The sequence below is a fragment of the Stegostoma tigrinum genome, chromosome 14 (assembly GCF_030684315.1).
Source record: "Stegostoma tigrinum isolate sSteTig4 chromosome 14, sSteTig4.hap1, whole genome shotgun sequence".
Classification (NCBI taxonomy): Eukaryota; Metazoa; Chordata; class Chondrichthyes; order Orectolobiformes; family Stegostomatidae; genus Stegostoma; species Stegostoma tigrinum.
The window spans coordinates 31422600-31442964 of record NC_081367.1 but is presented as its reverse complement, the minus strand read 5'-3'; the positions used below and the strand labels follow the sequence as shown (position 1 = coordinate 31442964).

General features: G+C 56.1%; 1 protein-coding gene across 2 annotated transcripts in view; it reads left to right on the top strand.

The window, feature by feature from the left end:
• Positions 1 to 20365, top strand: part of zbbx (zinc finger, B-box domain containing) — a 125769-nt gene that overhangs the window by 10434 nt on the left and 94970 nt on the right. The window contains exons 1-2 of one of the 2 annotated variants that reach the window (XM_059651072.1): positions 17284 to 17387; positions 19589 to 19704. The gene's annotated coding sequence lies outside the window, so the exon portion shown is untranslated. Of the gene's footprint in view, positions 1 to 17283; positions 17388 to 19588; positions 19705 to 20365 lie in introns of those variants that run through there. The other variant, XM_059651073.1, reaches the window with a different exon arrangement.

Sequence of the window (20365 nt, the reverse complement as noted above, 5' to 3'; positions counted from 1 at the left end):
AGAGAGAGAGAGTGCAAAGGAGAGAGCGAAGGAGAGAGAAAGTGAAGGAGAGCGAGAGCAAAGGGGATGAGAGAGAGAGGGAGAGAGAGTGAAGAAGAGAGAGAGGAAGAGAGAGAGCGAAGGGGAGAGTTAGAGAGAGAGGGAGAGAGAGAGCGAAGGAGAGAGAGAGGGAGAGAGAGAGTGAAGGAGAGAGAGAGAGGGAGAGAGAGAGTGAAGGAGAGAGAGAGAGGGAGAGAGAGCGAAGGAGAGAGAGAGGGAGGGAGAGAGAGAGAGCGAAGGAGAGAGAGGGAGAGAGAGAGCAAAGGGGATGAGAGAGCGAAGGAGAGTGAGAGGGAGAGAGAGCGAAGGAGATAGAGAGAATGAAGGTGAGAAAGCGGGAGAGAGAGAGAATGAAGGGGAGAGAGAGAGCGAAGGAGAGAGAGAGAGAGAGCGGGAGGGAGAGAGAGAGCGCGAAGGTGGGAGAGGGAGAGAGAGAGAGAGAGAGAGTGAGTGGGAGGGAGAGAGAAACCGAGGTGGAGAGAGCCTGAAGGAAAGAGAGGGAGAGAGAATGAAGGAGAGAGAGAGGAAGTGAGAGAGAGAGAGAGAGAGAGCAAAGGAGAGAGAGAGGAAGAGAGTGAAGGAGAGAGAGAGAGAGAGAGAGCGAAGGAGAGAGAGAGGAAGAGAGCGAAGGAGAGAGAGAGAGAGAGAGAGAGCGAAGGAGAGAGAGAGGAAGAGATCGAAGGAGAGAGAGAGAGAGAGAGAGAGCGAAGGAGAGAGAGAGGAAGAGAGCGAAGGAGAGAGAGAGGAAGAGAGTGAAGGAGAGTGAGAGAGGGGAAGAGAGAGAGTGAGAGCGAAGGAGAGAGAGTGGAGAGAGAGAGGAAGAGAGAGCGGGGAGAGAGAGCACGAAGGAGAGGGAGAGAGAGAGAGCCAAGGAGAGAGAGAGCGAAGGAGAGAGACAGGGAGAGAGAGAGCGAAGGAGAGAGACAGGGAGAGAGAGATTCCGAAGGGGAGAGAGAGGGAGAGAGAGAGAGTGGGGGAGAGAGTGAGAGCGAAGGAGAGAGTGAGAGCGAAGGAGAGAGTGAGAGCGAAGGAGAGAGTGAGAGAAAGGGAGAGAGCGAAGGAGAGAGAGGGAAGGAGAGAGAGCGTGAAGGTGAGAGAGAGCAAGGGAGAGAGAGAGCAAAGGAGAGAGAGTGGAGAGAGAGAGCGCAAAGGAGAGAGGGAGAGAGTGCGAAGGAGAGAGAGAAAAAACGGAGAGAGAAAGCGAAAGAGAGAGAGAGTGGAGGAAGAGAGTGGAGAGTGAGTGCGAAGGAGAGGGAGAGAGAGTGCGAAGGAGAGAGAGGGGGAGAGAGAGAACGCGAAGGAGAGAGAGAGAGGGAAGAAGAGCGCGAAGGAGAGAGAGCAGAGAGAGAGAGCGAAGGAGAGAGATTGGAAAGGAGAGCGAAGGAGAGAGAGAGAGAGAGAGGGAGAGAGAGCGAAGGAGAGGGAGAGGGAGAGAGAGAGAATGAAGGAGTGGGAGAGAGAGAGTGAAGGTGAGAGAGAGTGAAGGAGAGAGAGGGGGAGTGAGAGAAAGTGAAGGAGAGAGAGGAAGAGAGAGCGAGCGAAGGAGAGAGGGAGGAAGAGAGAGTGAGCGAAGGAGCGAGAGGAAGAGAGAGAGCGAATGAGAGAGGGAGAGTGTGATTGCAAAGGGCAGAGACGGGGAGAGGGAGAGAGAGAGAGAGTGGGGGAGAGAGACAGTGAAGGAGAGAGTGAGAGAAAGGGAGAGAACGAGGGAGAGAGAGAGCGAAGGAGAGAGAATGCGAAGGAGAGAGAGCGAAGGAGAGTGAGAGGGAGAGTGAGCGAAGGAGAGAGAGAGAGAGAGAGAACGAAGGTGAGAGAGAGTGGGAGAGTGGAGAGAGAGAGCGCGAAGGAGAGAGAGAGGGAGGGGGGAGAGAGAGAGAGTGGGGGAGAGAGAGAAAGAGTGAAGAAGAGAGAGAGCAAAGGAGGGAGAGAGAGGGAGAGAGAGCGCGCGAAGGAGAGAGAGGGTGAGAGAGAGTGAAGGAGAGAGAGAGTGAAGGAGAGAGAGAGAGGGAGGGAGAGAGAGCGAAAGAGAGAGAGGGAGAGAGTGAAGGAGAGAGAGAGTGCAAAGGAGAGAGAGAGGGACAGAGAGCGAAGGAGAGAGAGGGAGAGAGAGCGAAGGGTAGAGAGAGAGCGCGAAGGGGAAAGAGAGAGCAAAGGAGAGAGAGTGGGAGAGAGAGGGGAGAGAGAGAGAGTGACAGCGAAGGAGAGAGAGAGAGAGAGAGAACGAAGGTGAGAGAGAGTGGGAGAGGGAGAGAGAGAGCAGAGAGAGAGAGCGCGAAGGAGAGAGAGGGAGAGAGAGAGTGCGAAGGAGAGAGAGGGGGAGGGAGAGACTGAGGGAGAGAGAGAGAGTGAAGGGGAGAGAGACAGAGGGAGGGAGAAAGAGAGAGAGAGGGAGGGAGAGAGAATGCGAAGGAGAGAGAGAGAGTGAAGGAGAGGGGGAGAGACAGCAAAGGAGAGAGAGAGGAGGAGAGAGATCAAAGGAGAGAGAGAGAGAGAGTGAAGGAGAGAGAGAGGAAGAGAGAGAGAGCGAAGTGGGGAGAGAGAGAGAGACAGAGAGAGAGAGTGAAGGAGAGAGAGACGGAGAGAGAGCGAGGGAGAGAGAGAGAGTGAAGGAGAGAGAGACGGAGAGAGAGCGAGGGAGAGAGAGAGTGCAAAGGAGAGAGCGAAGGAGAGAGAAAGCGAAGGAGAGAGAGAGCAAAGGGGATGAGAGAGCGAGGGAGAGAGAGCGAAGGAGAGAGAGAGGGAGAGAGCGCGAAGGAGAGAGAGGGAGAGAGAGAGTGCGAAGGAGAGAGAGGGGGAGGGAGAGACTGAGGGAGAGAGAGAGAGTGAAGGGGAGAGAGACAGAGGGAGGGAGAGAGAGAGGGAGGGAGAGAGAATGCGAAGGAGAGAGAGAGAGTGAAGGAGAGGGGGAGAGACAGCAAAGGAGAGAGAGAGGAGGAGAGAGATCGAAGGAGAGAGAGAGAGAGAGTGAAGGAGAGAGAGAGGAAGAGAGAGAGAGCGAAGTGGGGAGAGAGAGAGAGAGAGACAGAGAGAGAGAGTGAAGGAGAGAGAGACGGAGAGAGAGTGAGGGAGAGAGAGAGAGTGAAGGAGAGAGAGACGGAGAGAGAGCGAGGGAGAGAGAGAGTGCAAAGGAGAGAGCGAAGGAGAGAGAAAGCGAAGGAGAGAGAGAGCAAAGGGGATGAGAGAGCGAGGGAGAGAGAGCGAAGGAGAGAGAGAGGGAGAGAGAGCGAAGGAGAGAGAGAGTGCGAAGGGGAGAGAGGGGGAGAGAGAGACAGCGAAGGAGAGAGAGCAGAGAGAGGGAGCGCGAAGGAGAGAGAGTGAGGGAGAGAGAGAGTGCAAAGGAGAGAGCGAAGGAGAGAGAAAGCGAAGGAGAGAGAAAGCGAAGGAGAGAGAGTGAAGGAGAGAGAGAGCAAAAGAGAGAGAGAGAGAGAGGGACAGAGAGCGAAGGAGAGAGAGGGAGAGGGGGGAGAGAGAGTGAGAGCGAGGGAGTGAGAGAGTGGAGGGAGAGCGAGCGGAGAGAGAGAAAGCGAAGGAGAGAGCGAAGGAGAGAGAGGGGGAGCGAAGGAGAGAGAGCGAAGGAGAGCGAGGGAGAGAGAGAGCGAAGTAGAGAGAGAGCAAAGGAGAGAGAGAGGGAGAGAGCGAACGAGAGAGAGAGGGAGAGGGGGAAGAGAGTGAGAGCGAGGGAGTGAGATCGAAGGAGAGTGACAGTGAAGGAGAGAGGGAGAGAGAGAGTGCAAAGGAGAGATCGAAGGAGAGAGAGGAGGGGAGAGAGAGAGAGAGAGTGAGAGCGAGGGGGAGAGAGCGCGAAGGAGAGAGAGCGCAAAGGAGAGAGAGTGAAGGAGAGAGAGCAAAGGAGAGAGAGAGGGACAGAGAGCGAAGGAGAGAGAGGGAGAGAGAGAGTGGAGAGAGAGACAGCGAGGGAGAGAGAGAGAGAGAGTGGAGAGAGAGACAGCGAAGGAGAGAGAGGGAGAGAGAGAGAGTGGAGAGAGAGACAGCGAAGGAGAGAGAGTGGAGAGAGAGCGTGAAGGAGAGAGAGAGCGAAGGGGAGAGAAAGAGCAAAGGAGAGAGCGAGGGAGAGAGCGAGGGAGAGAGAGCGAGGGAGAGAGAGTGGAGAGAGCGAGGGAGAGAGAGAGGGCGAGACAGCGGAGAGAGAGAACACGAAGAAGAGTGAGTGTGAAGGAGAGAGAGAGCAAAGGAGAGAGAGAGGGAGAGAGTGAAGGGGCGAGAGAGAGAGTGAGAGCGAGGGAGAGAGAGAGTGTGAAGGAGAGAGGGGGAGAGAGAGAGCGAAGGAGCGAGAGGGAGAGAGAGAGAGCGAAAGAGAGAGGGAGAGAGAGCGAGGGAGAGAGAGAGAGCAGAGAGAGAGCGCGAAGGAGTGAGAGAGTGGGAGAGAGAGAGAGTGAGGGAGAGAGAGCGAGAGAGAGAGTAAAGGAGAGAGGGAGAGAGAGAGTGAAGGAGAGAGAGAGGGGGAGAGAGAGAGAGAGCGAGGGAGAGGGGGGAGAGAGAGAGTGAGAGCGAAGGGGAGAGAGAGTGGAGAGAGAGCGCGAAGGAGTGAGAGTGAGGGAGAGAGAGAGTGCAAAGGAGAGAGTGAAGGGGAGAGAGAGGAAGAGAGAGAGAGCAAAGTAGAGAGGGGGGGAGAGAGAGAGCGTGAAGGAGAGAGAGCGAGGGAGAGAGAGAGTGCAAAGGAGAGAGCGAAGGAGAGAGAGAACGGGAGAGAGAGAGGGAGAGAGAGCGAAGGAGAGAGTGAGAGAATGAAGGTGAGAGAGCAAGAGAGGGAGAGAGAGAGAATGAAGGGGAGAGAGAGACCGAAGGGGGGGGGGGGGAGAGAGAGAGAGAGAGAGAGAGAGAGAGAGAACGAAGGTGAGGGAGAGAGAGAGAATGAAGGAAAGAGAGAGAGGGAGAGAGAGAGTGAGAGCAAAGGAGAGAGAGAGAGCGAGGGAGATGGGGGAGAGAGAGAGAGAGAGCAAAGGAGAGAGAGAGCGACGGAGAGAGAGAGCGGGAGAGAGAGCGAAGGAGAGAGTGAGAGAATGAAGGTGAGAGAGCAAGAGAGGGAGAGAGAGAGAATGAAGGGGAGAGAGAGACCGAAGGGTAGAGAGAGAGAGAACGAAGGTGAGAGAGGGAGAGAGAGAGAACGAAGGAGAGAGGGAGAGAGAGAGAGTGAAGGAGGGAGAGTGGGAGAGAGTGAGAGAGTGAGAGTGAAGGAGAGAGAGCGCGAAGGAGAGAGAGCGAGGGAGAGAGAGAGTGCAAAGGAGAGAGAGAGCGAAGGAGAGAGAGAGAGCGAAGGCGAGAGCGAGAGGGAGAGAGAGAGTGAAGGAGAGAGAGCGCAGAGTGAGAGAGCGCGAAGGCGAGAGAGCGAGGGAGAGAGAGAGTGCAAAGGAGAGCGTGAAGGAGAGAGAGAGCGAAGGGGAGAGTGGGAGAGAGAGTGAAGGAGAGAGTGAGAGAATGAAGGTGAGAGAGCACGAGAAGGAGAGAGAGAATGAAGGCAAGAGAGAGTGGGAGAGAGAGAGAGTGAGGGGGGGAGAGAGTAGAGAGAGAGTGAAGGAGAGAGAGACAGTAGAGAGGGAGGGGGAGAGAGAGGGAAGGAGAGTGAGAGCGAGGGAGAGAGAGAGGGAGAGCGAAGGAGAGAGAGAGAGCGAAAGAGAGAGAGAGGGAGAGAGAGCAAAGGAGAGAGAGGGAGAGAGAGAGAGCGAAAGAGAGAGAGAGGGAGAGAGAGCAAAGGAGAGAGAGAGAGCGAAGGAGAGAGAGAGGGAGAGAGAGCAAAGGAGAGAGAGGGAGAGAGCGAGAGAGGGAGAGAGAGAGTGAGAGCGAGGGAGAGAGAGAGTGGAGAGAGAGACAGTGAAGGAGTGAGAGCGGAGAGAGAGAGCGAGGGAGAGAGAGCAAAGGAGAGAGAGAGGGAGAGAGCGAAGGAGAGGGGGGGGGAGAGAGTGAGAGCAAGGGAGAGAGAGAGTGGAGAGAGAGACAGCGAAGGAGAGAGGGCGGAGAGAGAGCGCGTGAGGGAGAGAGAGAGTGAAGGAGAGAGAAAGTGAAGGAGAGAGAGAGAGAGAATGAAGGTGAGAGAGTGAGAGAGGGAGAGAGAGAGTGAAGGAGAGAGAGAGTGGAGAGAGAGAGGGAGAGAGCGCGCGAAGGAGAATGCGAAGGAGAGAGAACGCGAAGGAGAGAGCGAAGGAGCGAGAGAGCGCGAAGGAGGGAGAGAGTGTGAGGGAGAGAGAGCGAGAGAGAGAGTGTGAAGGAGAGAGAGGGAGAGAGAGACTGAAGGAGAGAGAGAGCGAAGGAGAGAGAGGGGGAGAGAGAGAGGGAGAGAGTGCGAAGGAGAGAGTGCGGAGAGAGAGCGCGAAGGAGTGAGAGCGAGGGGGAGAGAGAGAGAGTGCAAAGGAGAGAGCGAAGGAGAGAGGAAGAGAGAGAGGGCGAAGTAGAGAAAGCGAGGGGGGGAGAGAGAGCGGAGAGAGCGAAGGAGAGCGCGGGACGGAGAGAGAGAGAGTGCGAAGGAGCGAGAGGGAGAGAGAGACCGAAGAAGAGAGAGAGGGAGAGAGCGTGTGAAGGAGAATGCGAAGGAGAGAGCGAAGGAGAGACAGCGGAGAGAGAGAGAGCGTGAAGGAGAGAGAGCGAGGGAGAGAGAGAGTGCGCGAAGGAGAGAGAGAGAGCGAAGGAGAGAGAGAGAGGGAGAGAGAGCGAAGGAGAGAGTGAGAGAATGAAGGTGAGAGAGCAAGAGAGGGTGAGAGAGAGAATGAAGGTGAGAGAGAGACCGAAGGAGAGAGAGAGAGAGAGAGAGAGAGAACGAACGTGAGAGAGAGAATGAAGGAGAGAGAGAGAGGGAGAGAGAGAGAGCGAAGGAGGGAGAGAGTGGGAGAGAGAGAGCGAGAGAGAGAGAGAGTGAGAGCGAAGGAGAGAGAGAGGAAGAGAGAGAGCGAGGGAGATAGGGGAGAGAGAGAGAGTGAGAGCGAGGGAGAGAGAGAGCGCAAAGGAGAGAGAGCGAGCGCGAAGGAGAGAGAGCGAGGGAGAGAGAGACAAAGGAGAGAGAGCGCAATGGAGAGGGAGAGAGAGAGAGTGTGGAGGAGAGAGAGAGTGAAGGAGAGAGGGAGAGAGCAAAGGAGAGAGGGGGGAGAGAGAGTGAGCGTGAAGGAGAGAGATCGAGGGAGAGAGAGCAAGGGAGAGAGAGAGAGTGAAGGAGAAAGAGCGCAATGGAGAGAGAGAGAGTGGGGTAGAGAGAGAGTGAAGGAGAGGGGGGGAGAGAGAGAGCGGAGAGAGAGAGAGTGAAGGAGAGAGAGAGAGAGCGCGTAGGAGCGAGAGGGAGAGAGAGCAAGGGAGAGAGAGGGAGAGAGAGAGCGCAAAGGTGTGAGAGCGTAGCGAGAGAGCGCGAAAGAGGGAGAGAGTGGGAGAGAAAGAGAGTGAGGGAGAGAGAACGAGAGAGAGAGCGCGAAGGAGAGAGATGGAGAGAGAGCGAGCGAAGGAGAGAGGGGGAGAGAGAGAGAGAGAGAGAGAGAGAGAGAGAGAGCGAAGGAGAGAGAGGGAAAGAGAGAGCGAAGGAGAGAGAGAGCAAAGAAGAGAGAAAGGGAGAGAATGAGGTGGGGGGGGAGTGAGAGAGAGAGTGAGAGTGAGGGAGCGAGAGTGGAGAGAGAGAGACAGCGAAGGAGAGAGAGCAGAGAGAGCACAAAGGAGAGAGAGCAAAAGAGAGAGAGGGAGAGGGAGAGAGAGCGAAGGAACGTGAGAGAGCGAAGGAGAGAGAGAGCGAAGGAGAGAGGGAGAGAGAGTGAGAGCGAGAGAGAGAGAGAGAGTGGAGAGAGAGACAGCGAAGGAGAGAGAGAGCGCGAAGGAGAGAGAGCAAAGGAGAGAGAGGGAGAGAGAGTGAGAGTGAGGGAGAGAGAGAGTGGAGAGAGAGACAGCGAAGGAGAGAGAGAGCGCGAAGGAGAGAGAGAGGAAAGCAGAGAGAAGGAGAGAGCGAAGGAGAGAGAGCGCAAAGGAGAGAGAGCGAAGAAGAGAGGGGGAGAGAGAGAGGGAGTGAGAGCGAAGGAGAGAGAGCACGAAGGAGAGAGTGCGAGGGAGAGAGAGATTGCAAAGGAGAGAGAGCGCAAAGGAGAGAGAGAGCGATGGAGAGAGAGAGCGCAAAGGAGTGAGAGCGGAGCGAGAGAGCGCGAAGGAGGGAGAGAGTGGGAGAGAGGGGGAGAGAGAGAGAGAGAGCGAAGGAGAGAGATGGAGAGATTGAGCGAAGGGAAGAGAGAGAGGGGGAGAGAGACAGAGCGAGGGAGAGAGAGAGCGAAGGAGAGTGAGAGAGAGAGAGCGCGAAGGAGAGAGAGAGAAAGGGAGAGAACGGGGGGGAGAGAGAGAGAGAGTGAGAGCGAGAGTGGAGAGAGAGAGACAGCGAAGGAGAGAGAGTGCAAAGGAGAGAGAGCGCAAAGTAGAGAGAGAGCGAAGGAGAGAGAGGGAGAGGGAGAGAGAGAGAGCAAAGGAGAGAGAGAGCAAAGGAGAGAGAAAGGGAGAGAACGAGGTGGGGGGGAGAGAGAGAGAGTGAGAGCGAGGGAGCGAGAGTGGAGAGAGAGAGACAGCGAAGGAGAGAGAGAGCGCAAAGGAGAGAGAGGCCGAAGGAGGGAGAGGGAGAGAGAGAGCGAAGGAAAGAGAGAGAGCGAAGGAGAGAGAGAGCAAAGGAGAGAGAGAGGGAGAGAGAGAGGGGGAGAGAGAGTGAGAACGAGAGAGACAGCGAAGGAGAGCGAACGGAGAGAGAGAGCGCAAAGGTGAGAGAGCAAAGGAGAGAGAGGGAGAGAGAGTGAGAGCGAGGGAGAGAGAGAGTGGAGAGAGAGACAGCGAAGGAGAGAGAGAGAGCAAAGGAGAGAGAGCGAGTGGGAGCAGGGGAGAGAGCGGAGAGAGAGTGAAGGAGAGAGAAAGCGAAGGAGAGAGAGCGAAGGAGAGGGGGGAGAGAGAGAGGGAGTGAGAGCAAAGGAGAGAGAGAGCGAAGGAGAGAGAGCAGAGAGAGCGCACGAAGGAGAGAGTGCGAGGGAGAGAGAGAGTGCAAAGCAGAGAGCGAAGGAGAGAGAGAGGAAGAGAGAGAGCAAAGGAGAGAGAGAGAGAGAGTGGAGAGAGAGACAGTGAAGGAGAGGGAGTGGAGAGAGGGACAGCGAAGGAGAGAGAGAGGGAGAGAGAGCGAAGGAGAGAGAGAGAGAATGAAGGTGAGAGAGCAAGAGAGGGAGATAGAGAGAATGAAAGGGGGAGAGAGAGAGGAAGAGAGAGAGAGCGAAGGGGTGAGAGAGAGAACGAAGGTGAGAGAGAGAGAGAGGGAGAGAGCGATGGAGAGAGAAAGAGAGAGTGAGAGCGAAGGAGAGAGGGAGCGGAGAGAGAGTGAAGGAGAGAGAGGGAGAGAGAAAGTGCGAAGGAGAGAGAGGGAGAGAGAGAGAGCGAAGGAGAGAGAGGGAGAGCGAAAGAGAGAGAGATAAAGGAGAGAGAGAGGGAGGGGGGAGAGAGAGAGTGAGAGCGAGTGAGAGAGAGAGAGTGGAGAGAGACAGCGAAGGAGAGAGAGAGGGAGCGAGAGCGAAGGAGAGAGAGAGAGAATGAAGGTGAGAGAGCAAGAGAGGGTGATAGAGAGAATGAAAGGGGGAGAGAGAGAGGAAGAGCGAGAGAGAGCGAAGGGGAGAGAGAGAGAGTTAGAGAGAGAACGAAGGTGAGAGAGAGAGCGAAGGAGAGAGAGTGAAGGAGAGAGAGGGAGAGAGAGCGAAGGAGAGAGAGGGAGAGCGAAAGAGAGAGTGATAAAGGAGAGAGAGAGGGAGAGGGGGGGAGAGAGAGCGAGTGAGAGCGAAGGAGAGAGAGAGGGAGAGAGCGGAGGAGAGAGGGAGAGAGACAGCCAAGGAGTGAGTGCAAAGGAGAGAGCGAATGAGAGAGAGAGGGAGAGAGAGCGAGGGAGAGAGAGCTAAGGAGAGAGAGAGGGGGAGAGAGTGGAGGCGAGAGAGAGGGAGAGAGAGAGTGCAAAGGAGCGAGAGGGAGGGAGAGCGCGAAGGAGAGAGAGAGAGGGAGAAAGGGGGGGGAGAGAGGGAGAGAGAGCGCGAAGGAGAGAGAGCGCGAAGGAGAGAGAGCGCGAAGGAGAGAGAGTTCGAAGGAGAGAGAGAGGGAAGGAGAGAGAGCGCGAAGGAGAGAGCGAGGGAGAGAGAGAGGGAGAGCAAAATAGAGAGAGAGGCAGAGAGAGAGCGAAGCAGAGAGAGAGAGGGAGAGAGAGAGAGCAAGGGAGAGGGAGGGAGGGAGACAGCGAAGGGGGGAGAGAGAGGGAGAGAGAGAGCAAAGGAGAGAGGGAGGGAGAGAGAGAGAGAGAGAGAGAGAGGGGGAGAGAGAGAGCAAAGGAGAGAGGGAGGGAAGGGGAGAGAGAGAGCAAAGGAGAGAGGGAGGGAGAGAGAGAGAGAGGGGGAGAGAGAGAGCGAAGGAGAGAGAGAACGAGGGTGAGAGGGAGAGAGAGAGATGAAGGAGGGAGAGAGGGAGAAAGAGAGAGCGAAGGAGAGAGAGAACGAGGGTGAGAGGGAGAGAGAGAGATGAAGGAGGGAGAGAGGGAGAAAGAGAGAGCAAGGGAGAGAGAGAGGCAGAGAGCGAGGGAGAGATGGGGGTTAGAGGGAGAGAGAGAGGGAGAGAGAGTGGAGAGAGAGAGGGAGAGAGAGCGCGAAGGAGAGAGAGAGTGAAGGAGAGAGTGCGAGGGAGAGAGAGAGTGCAAAGGAAAGAGCGAGCGGGAGAGAGAGAGTGAAGGAGAGAGAGAGGGAAAGGGGGGGGAGAGAGAGAGAGAGCGAAGGAGTGGGAGAGCGAAGGAGTGAGAGAGAGCGCAAAGGAGTGGGAGAGCGAAGGAGTGAGAGAGAGCGCAAAGGAGTGGGAGAGCGAAGGAGTGAGAGAGAGCGCAAAGGAGTGGGAGAGCGAAGGAGTGAGAGAGAGCGCAAAGGAGAGAGAGCGAGGGAGAGAGAGAGAGTGCAAAGGAGAGAGAGAGCAAAGGAGGGAGAGAGAGCGCGAAGGAAAGAGTGAGGGAGAGAGAGCGAAGGTGAGAGAGCAAGAGAGGGGGAGAGAGAGAATGAAGGGGAGAGAGAGACCGAAAGAGAGGGAGAGAGCGAATGAAGGTGAGAGAGCGAGAGAGGGAGGGAGAGAGAGAGAGAGGGAGAGAGAGAGAGAGCGAAGGAGGGAGAGAGTGGGAGAGAGAGAGAGAGTGAGGGGGACAGAGAGAGAGAGAGAGAGAGGCAGAGAGTGAAGGAGAGAGAGGGAGAGGGAGAGAGAGAGAGTAGGGAGAGAGAGTGAAAGAGAGAGTGCGAGGGAGAGAGAGAGCGAGTGGGAGAGAGAGAGGGAGAGGGGTAGAGAGAGAGAGCAAAGGAGAGAGAGCGCGGAGAGAGAGTGCAAAGGAGAGAGAGAGCGCAAAGGAGAGAGAGAGGGAGAGAGAGAGAGAGCGAAGGAAAGAGAGAGGGAGAGAGCGAAGGAGAGAGTGAGAGAATGAAGGTGCGATAGCAAGAGGGGGGAGAGAGAGAATGAAGGCGAGAGAGAGAGGGAGCGAGAGAGAGCGAAGGAGGGAGAGAGTGGGAGAGAGAGAGAGAGTGAGGGGGACAGAGAGAGAGGCAGAGGGTGAAGGAGAGAGAGGGGGAGAGAGAGAGAGAGTGAAGGAGAGAGAGTAGGGAGAGAGAGTGAACGAGAAGAGAGAGAAGGAGAGAGAGAGAGGGAGAGAGAGCGAAGGAGATAGAGAGGGAGGGAGAGAGAGTGCGAAGGAGAGTGAGAGCGTGGGAGGAGGAGAGAGAGCAAAGGAGAGAAAGAGGAAGAGAGAGAGAGCAAAGGGGAGAGAGAGGGAGAGAGAGGGGGAAGGGGAGAGGGAGAGAGAGAGAGTGGGGGAAAGAGAGAGTGAAGGAGAGAGAGAGAGGGAGAGCGAAGGAGAGAGAGGGAGAGAGAGAGCGAAGGAGATAGAGAGGGGGAGAGAGAGAGAGTGAGAGTGAGGGAGAGAGAGAGCGAAGGAGAGAGAGAGCGCGAAGGGGAGAGAGAGAGCAAAGGAGAGAGAAAGGGAGAGAGCGAAGGAGAGAGAGTGAAGGAGAAGAGAGAGAAGGAGAGAGAGAGAGGGAGAGAGAGTGCGAAGGGGAGAGAGAGGGAGAGGGAGAGAGAGCGAAGGAGATAGAGAGGGAGGGAGAGAGAGTGCGAAGGAGAGTGAGAGCGTGGGAGGAGGAGAGAGAGCAAAGGAGAGAGGAAGAGAGAGAGAGCGAAGGGGAGCGAGAGGGAGAGAGAGTGCGAAAGGGAGAGAGAGGGGGAAGGGGAGAGGGAGAGAGAGAGAGAGTGGGGGAAAGAGAGAGTGAAGGAGAGAGAGAGGGAGAGCGAAGGAGAGAGAGGGAGAGAGAGAGCGAAGGAGATAGAGAGGGGGAGAGAGAGAGAGTGAGAGTGAGGGAGAGAGAGAGAGCGAAGGAGAGAGAGAGCGCGAAGGGGAGAGAGAGAGCAAAGGAGAGAGAAAGGGAGAGAGCGAAGGAGAGAGAGAGGGGGAGAGAGAGACAGCGAAGGAGAGACAGCGGAGACCGAGCACGAAGGAGAGAGAGCGCGAGGGAGAGAGCGAAGGAAAGAGAGAGGGGGAGAGAGAGAGAGAGTGAGAGCGATGGAGAGTGAGACAGCGAAGTAGAGAGCGCGAAGGAGAGAGAGAGTGAGTGGGAGCGAAGGAGAGAGAGTGGAGAGAGAGGGACAGAGTGGGGAGAGAGAGGGAGAGAGAGCGGAGAGAGACAACGCGAAGGAGAGAGAGAGAGTGAAGGAGAGAGAAAGCGAAGGAGAGAGACAGGGAGAGAGAGCGGAGAGAGACAACGCGAAAGAGAGAGAAAGCGAAGGAGAGAGAGAGGGAGAGAGAGTGAAGGAGAGAGAGAGGGAGAGAGGGGGAGAGCGAGAGAGAGAGAGAGAGTGGAGAGACAGCGAAGGAGAGAGAGCGGAGAGAGAGAGCGCAAAGGAGAGAGAGAGCGAAGGAGAGAGAGAGCGAAGGAGAGAGAGGGAGAGCAAAGGAGAGAGAGGGAGAGAGAGCAAAGGAGAGGGAGAGAGTGAGGGAGAGAGCGGAGAGAGAGAGAGCGAAGGAGAGAGAGAGAGCAAAGGAGAAAGAGAGGGATGGTGAGAGAGGGAGAGAGAGTGAGGGAGAGCGAGAGTGCGAAGGAGAGAGAGGGAGGGAGCGAGCGAAGCGGAGAGAGAGATCGAGGGAGGGAGAGAGAGAGCAAAGGAGAGAGAGGGGGAGAGAGAGAAGAAGGAGAGAGAGCAAAGGAGAGAGAGGGAGAGAGAGAGCGAAGGTGAGAGAGAGAACGAAGGAGAGAGAGAGGGAGAGAGAGAGAGCGAAGGAAAGAGAGAGAGAGGGAGAGAGACAGCAAAGGAGAGAGAGAGAGCAAAGGACAGAGCGGAGAGAGAGAGCGCGAAGGAGAGAGAGAGGGAGAGAGAGAGAGAGAGAGAGGGAGAGAGCAAATGAGAGAGCGGACAGAGAGAGAGAGAGGAAGAGAGAGAACGAAGGAGAGAGAGCACGAAGGAGAGAGAGCGAGGGAGAGAGAGAGTGCAAAGGAGAGAGCGAGAGGGAGAGACAGAGTGAAGGAGAGAGAGAGAGTGAGAGCGAAGGCGAGAGAGAGCGAAGGAGAGAGAGCGGAGAGAGAGAGAGCGCGAAAGAGAGAGAGAGCGAGAGAGAGAGTGCAAAGGAGAGAGAGAGCAAAGGAGGGAGAGAGAGAGCGAGGGAAAGAGAGAGGGAGAGAGAGCGAAGGAGAGAGTGAGAGAATGAAGGTGTGAGAGCAAGAGAGGGGGAAAGAGAGAATGAAGGGGAGAGAGAGCCCGAAGGAGAAAGAGAGAGAGAGAGAGAGAACGAAGGTGAGAGAGCGAGAGAGGGAGAGAGAGAGAATGAAGTTGAGAGAGAGGGAGAGAGAGAGAGTGAAGGAGGGAGAGAGTGGAAGAGAGAGAGAGACTGAGGGGGACAGAGAGAGAGAGAGAGAGGCAGAGAGTGAAGGAGAGAGAGGGAGAGAGAGAGAATGAAGGTGAGTGAGCAAGAAGAGGGAGAGAGAGAGAATGAAAGGGAGAGAGAGGGGGGAGAGAGAGAGAGCAAAGGGGAGAGAGAGAGAAGACGAATCTGAGAGAGGGAGAGAGCAATGGAGAGAGAGAGAGAGACTGAGAGCGAAGGAGAGAGAGAGCGAAGGAGAGAGAGAGCGAAGGAGAGCAAAGGAGAGAGAGAAAGTGCCAAGGTGAGAGAGGGAGAGAGAGAGCGAAGGAGAGAGAGGGAGAGAGAGTGTACGAAGGAGCGAGAGGGAGAGAGAGAGCAAAGGAGAGAGAGCGGGAGAGAGACCGGAGAGAGAGAGCGCGAAGGAGAGAGCGAAGGAGGGAGAGAGAGCGCGAAGGAGAGAGACAGCGAAGGAGAGAGAGAGCAAAGGAGACAGAGAGAGGGAGAGAGAGCACGAAGGAGTGAGAGCGGAGAAAGAGAGCGCAAAGGAGTGAGCACGAAGGAGAGAGCGAAGGAGAGACATATAGGGGGCGAGAGAGAGCAAAGGAGAGAGAGAGAGGGAGAGACAGAGCGAAGGATAGAGAGGGAGAGAGAGAGTGAAGAAGAGAGAGAGAGCAAAGGAGAGAGAGAGAGGGAGAGAGAGAGAAAGTGAGGGAGAGAAGGAGAGAGAGAGGAAAGGAGAGAGCGCAGAGAGAGAGAGAGAGAGAGAGAGCGCGAAGGAGAGAGCGCGGAGAGGGAGCGCGCGAAGGAGAGAGAAATCAAAGGAGAGAGAGGGAGAGAGAGAGAGCGAAGGTGAGAGAGAGGGAGAGAGAAAGCGAAGGAGGGCGAAGGAGAGAGAGAGAGAGCGAAGGAGAGAGAGAGAGAGAGAGCGAAGGAGAGAGAGAGAGAGGGAGAGCGAAGGAGAGAGAGAGAGAGGGAGAGCGAAGGAGAGAGAGAGAGAGAGAGGGAGAGCGAAGGAGACAGGGAGGGAGAGAGAGAACGAGGATGTGAGGGAGAGAGAGAGAATGAAGGTGAGAGAGCAAAGGAGAGAGAGAGGGAGGGAGAGAGAGAGTGCGAAGGAGAGAGAGGGAGGGAGAGAGAGCGAGAGAGCGAGACCGAGGGTGAGTGGGAGAGAGAGAGAATGAAGGAGAGAGAGAGGGAGAGAGAGAGCATAGGAGAGAGAGAGAGAGAGAGGGAGGGAGAGAGAGAGAGAGCAAGGGACAGAGAGCGAGGGAGAGAGACAGCAAAGGAGAGAGAGAGGGAGAGAGCAAAGGAGAGAGCGGAGAGAGAGACAGCGAAGGAGAGAGAGGAAGAGAGAGCGAATGAGAGAGGGGGAGAGAAAGAGAGTGAGAGCGAGGGAGAGAGAGAGCGAAGGAGAGACAGCGGGGAGAGAGAGAGCACGAAGGAGAGACAGTGAGGGAGAGAGAGAGTGCAAAGGAGAGAGCGAGAGGGAGAGTGAGATCGAAGGAGAGAGAGAAGGAGGGATAGAGAGAAGGAGGGAGAGAGAGAAGGAGGGAGAGAGCGAAGGAACGAGAGAGCGAAGGAGAGAGAGCAAGCGAGAGAGAGAGTTCAAAGGAGAGAGCGAGAGGGAGAGAGAGAGCGGAGAGAGAGAGAGTGCGAGGGAGAGAGAGAGCAAAGGAAAGAGAGAGGGAGAGAGAGCGAAGGAGAGAGTGAGAGAATGAATGTGAGAGAGCAAGAGAGGGGAGAGAGAGACCGAAGGGGAGAGAGAGAGAGACAGTACGAAGGTGAGAGAGCAAGAGAGGGAGAGAGAGAGAGAATGAAGGCGAGAGAGAGAGGGAGAGAGAGAGAGCGAAGGAGGGAGAGAGTGGGAGAGAGAGAGAGTGAGGGGGACAGAGAGAGAGAGAGAGAGAGAGAGGGGGGAGGAGAGAGAGAGAGAGAGAGTGAAGGAGAGAGAGAGTGAAGGAGGGAGAGAGAGAGGGAGAGAGAGTGCGAAGGAGAGAGAGAGGGAGGGAGAGAGAGAGGGAGGGGGAGAGAGAGCGAAGGAGAGAGAGAGGGAGGGAGAGAGAGAGGGAGAGAGAGAGAGGGAGGGAGAGAGAGAGGGGGGGAGAGAGAGCGAAGGAGAGAGAGAGGGAGGGGGAGAGAGAGCGAAGGAGAGAGAGAGGGAGGGAGAGAGAGCGCGAAGGAGAGTGAGAGCGTGGAAGGGAGAGAGAGCGAAGGAGAGAGAGAGAGTGAGTGCGAAGGGGAGAGATGGGGAGGGGAGAGAGAGGGAGGGGGAGAGCGTGGGGGAGAGAGGGAGCAAAGGAGATGAGAGAGAGAGCAAAGGAGAGAGCGAAGGAGAGAGAAAGCGAAGGAGAGAGAGAGGGAGACAGCCAAGGAGAGAGCGGAGAGAGAGAGAGAGCAAAGGAGAGAGAGAGGGATGGAGAGAGAGGGAGAGCGAAGGAGAGAGAGAGAGGGAGAGCGAAGGAGATAGAGGGAGTGAGAGAGCAAAGGAGAGAGAGAGCAAAGGAGAGAGCGTGAAGGAGAGAGAGCGCGCGAAGGAGAGAGAGGAAGAGAGATAGAGCGAAGGAGAGAGGTGGAGAGAGGGAGAGAGAAAGTGAAGGAGAGAGAGGGAGAGAGAGAGCAAGGGAGAGAGAGAGCGAAGGAGAGAGAGAGAGGGAGAGCAAAGGAGAGGGAGAGAGCGAGGGAGAGAGCGGAGAGAGAGAGCGAAGGAGAGAGAGAGCAAAGGAGAGAGAGAGGGATGGTGAGAGAATGAGAGAGAGTGAGGGAGAGCGAGAGTGCGAAGGAGAGAGAGGGAGGGAGAGAGCAAAGGGGAGAGAGAGATCGAAGGAGAGAGAGGGAGGGAGAGAGATCGAAGGAGAGAGAGGGAGGGAGAGAGAGAGTGTGAAGGAGACAGAGGGAGGGAGAGAGAGAGAGTGCGAAGGAGAGAGAGAGAGCAAAGGAGAGAGGGAGGGAGAAAGAGAGTGAAGGAGAGAGAGAGCGCGAGAGAGAGAATGAGGGTGAGAGGGAGAGAGAGAGAATGAAGGAGAGAGAGAGCAAAGGAGAGAGAGAGGGAGAGAGAGAGAGAGAGAGAGGGAGGGAGAAAGAGAGCGAAGGAGAGAGAGAGTGAGAGAGAGAGAGAGAGAACAAGGGTGAGAGGGAGAGAGAGAGAATGAAGGAGGGAGAGAGAGCGAAGGAGAGAGAGGGGCAGAGAGAGAAGAAGGAGAGAGAGAGCAAAAGAGAGAGAGAGGGAGAGAGAGCAAAGGTGATAGAGAGAATGAAGGAGGGAGAGAGAGAGCGATGGAAAGAGAGAGCGAGGGAGAGAGAGGGAGAGAGACAGCAAAGGAGAGAGGGAGAGGGAGAGAGAGGGAGGGGGGGAGAGAGAGAGAGTGAGAGCGAAGGAGAGAGAGAGCGCGAAGGAGAGAGAGCCAGCGAGAGAGAGAGTGCAAAGGAGAGAGAGAGCAAAAGAGGGAGAGAGAAAGCGAAGGAAAGAGAGAGTGAAGTAGAGAGTGAGAGAATGAAGGTGAGAGAGCAAGAGAGGGGGAGAGAGAGAATGAAGGGGAGAGAGAGACCGAAGGAGAGAGAGTGAGAGGGAACGAAGGTGAGAGAGCGAGAGAGGGAGAGAGAGAGAGAATGAAGGCGAGTGAGAGAGGGAGAGAGCGAACGAGGGAGAGAGTGGAAGAGAGAGAGAGTGAGGGGGACAGAGAGAGAGAGAGAGGGAGAGAGAGAGTGAAGGAGAGTGAGAGAGAGAGTGCGAAGGAGAGAGAGAGCGAAGGCAGGATAGGGCGAAGGAGGGGTTGAGAGGGGGCGATGGAGGGGCAAAGGAGAGGGCGAAGGGGGGGCAAGAGGGGGTGGGGGCAAAGGAGGGGGCGAAGCAGGGGGCGAGGTTGAAGGAGGTGGCGAGGGCGAAGGAGGGGTCAAGGACAAGGGCGAAGGAGGGGGTGAGGGTGAAGGTGAAGGGGGAGTGAGGGCAAGGGTGAAGGGGGAGTGAGGGCGAGGGCGAAGGAGGCGGCAGGAGGGGGCAAGGGCAAAGGCGAAGGAGGGGGGTGAGGGCGAAGGAGGGGTTGAGAGGGGGCGAGGGTGAGGGCGAAGGAGGGGTTGAGAGGGGGCAAGGGCAAAGGCGAAGGAGGGGGTGAGGGCGAAGGAGGGGTCGAGAGGGAGCGAGGGTGAGGGCAAAGGAGGGGTCGAGAGGGGGCGAGGGCTAAGGAGGGGGCGAGGGGGGCGAGGGAGAGAGAGTAGGAGGGGGCGAGAGTGTTGAGGGTGAGGAGGAAGGAGGCGGCGAGGGCGAAGGAGGGGGACAGGGGGTCGAGGGTGAAGGAGGGGGCAAGTGCGAAGGAGAGGGTGAGAGGGGACGAGAGGGGGTAAGGGCGAAGGAGGGGGCGAGAGGGGGTGAGTGCAAAGGAGGGGGCGAGAGGGGGTGAGTGCGAAGGAGGGGGTGAGAGTGGGCAAGGGCGAAGGAGGGGGGCGAGAGTGGGCAAGGGCGAAGGAGGGGGGCGAGAGGGAGTGAGAGGGGGTGAGGGCTAAGGAGGGAGCGAGGGTGAAGGAGGGAGCAAGAGGGGGCGAGTGCGAAGGAGGGGGTGAGAGGGGGCGAGTGCGAAGGAGAGGGTGAGAGGGGACGAGAGGGGGTAAGGGCGAAGGAGGGGGCGAGAGGGGGTGAGTGCGAAGGAGGGGGCGAGAGTGGGCAAGGGCGAAGGAGGGGGGTGAGAGTGGGCGAGGGCGAAGGAGGGGGTTAGAGGGAGTGAGAGGGGGTGAGGGCTAAGGAGGGAGCGAGGGTGAAGGAGGGAGCGAGAGGGGGCGAGTGCGAAGGAGGGGGTGAGAGGGGGCGAGTGCGAAGGAGGGGGCGAGAGTGGGCAAGGGCGAAGGAGGGGGGCGAGAGTGGGCAAGGGCGAAGGAGGGGGCGAGAGGGGGTGAGGGTGAGGGCAAAGGTGAAGTAGGGGTGAGGTCGAGGGCGAAGGAGTGGGTGAGAAGGGGTGAGGGCGAACGAGGGGGCAAAAGGGGGCGAGGGCGAAGGAGGGGTTGAGACGGCATTAGTGAACGAGATGGGTTTTTCCTGACAATCGATTCACCATCATCACTAGACTCTTAATTTCAGATTTTTTTTGATTGAATTCAAATTTCACCATGTACTGTGGCTGGAATCGAACCCATGTTCCCAGAACACTATATGGGTCTCAAGATTAACAATCCAGTGATAATACCACTAAGCCATCACCTCCCACTAAAGAACATTTCCAAGTCTCTGTTAGAACCTGACACGCCAGCTGACCTATCTGAATAATAAGCTGAAAAAGATAGCCAGATTAAACTGTATAATTGGCCCAACTCCTGACTCCATTCCAACCTGAATGCCCCCAAACCTGTCTCTCCATCCCCTCCAGCCACCAACTAGCCCATCTACCTGACCTGACCCTCTCAGATCCCCCCATCTTTTTGCAACCAACTCTCCAAACAGATGCTCCTTTGTCCTTCTGAGATACCCACACCCCCAACCCTGATAATCTGAATCACCTCCAAACCGGATCTGACTTTCCAAGTCCTTCCCATTCCATTCAACCTTGAGTCCCGGAGTCTCCATGTCACCAAACCCCCAGCGACATATCCCTCATACTCTGTTCCCACCGCCATGCAGAGCCTTTCTTCTCTCTATGGACACACGTCTAGCTGTCATCACGTACATTCATATGGAAGGTCGCGAACATTTAAATGGTTATTTTCTATCATCAGAGTACAGCAACTGGCGCTGATTTTCTCTGCTGCTTCCTCTGAGGATTTCTGTACTGCCAAAGAATTTTGCAGGCTTCACCATCAGAAGATTGGCCCGAAAAAAATATTGGAAGAAGGTATGTTTCTATTTTTTTTTTGGTCTGACCTGTCAGAAAGAGGGGTTTTGATGCTGACTGGCAGATTTGGGCCATGTACTCATATCAAGCACTGTGTTGTTGGGAGTGTTCCTCTGTGCTTTCAGCCTTGATTGTTGACTTAACAGAATCTTTTATAGGTTCAAGTCAAGGTAGATTAAACAAATCTCCTGTTAATTTATTCCCTGCGAGGAAGAAGCGGTAATTCCTCCATTTTGAACATTATTTGAGGAAGCACTGAGATTGGACAAGTAGAGAGGATAGAATTTAAAACCTCCCTCTGGGTGAGTTTGGAGAACTGGATATTTATTTGGGCTTGAAGGAGTTGCATAAAGAGCCTGCCTGCATTCCCTCCGCTTCTCCAATTAATTCCAGTTTTGCACATGAGTCTTTCCATCTCAGTGCAATTCGAACCTTTGAGTTTATAATCAAATGCTACTTACTGCCTCCAGTATTTAACCAGGGGAAGGCATCACACAGCAAGCTTGAAAGTGAGCTGGGCAGGGCCGTGTTATGGCCTCCTGAAATTGTCTGTATGGGCATGTGTCTCTGTATCTGTCTGTGTCTGGTGGTGGAGGTCGGTTGCTTGCTGTTGTGCATTCAGTGTCTGATCAAAGGTCCAGGCATTGGGAAGGGGGAGCTG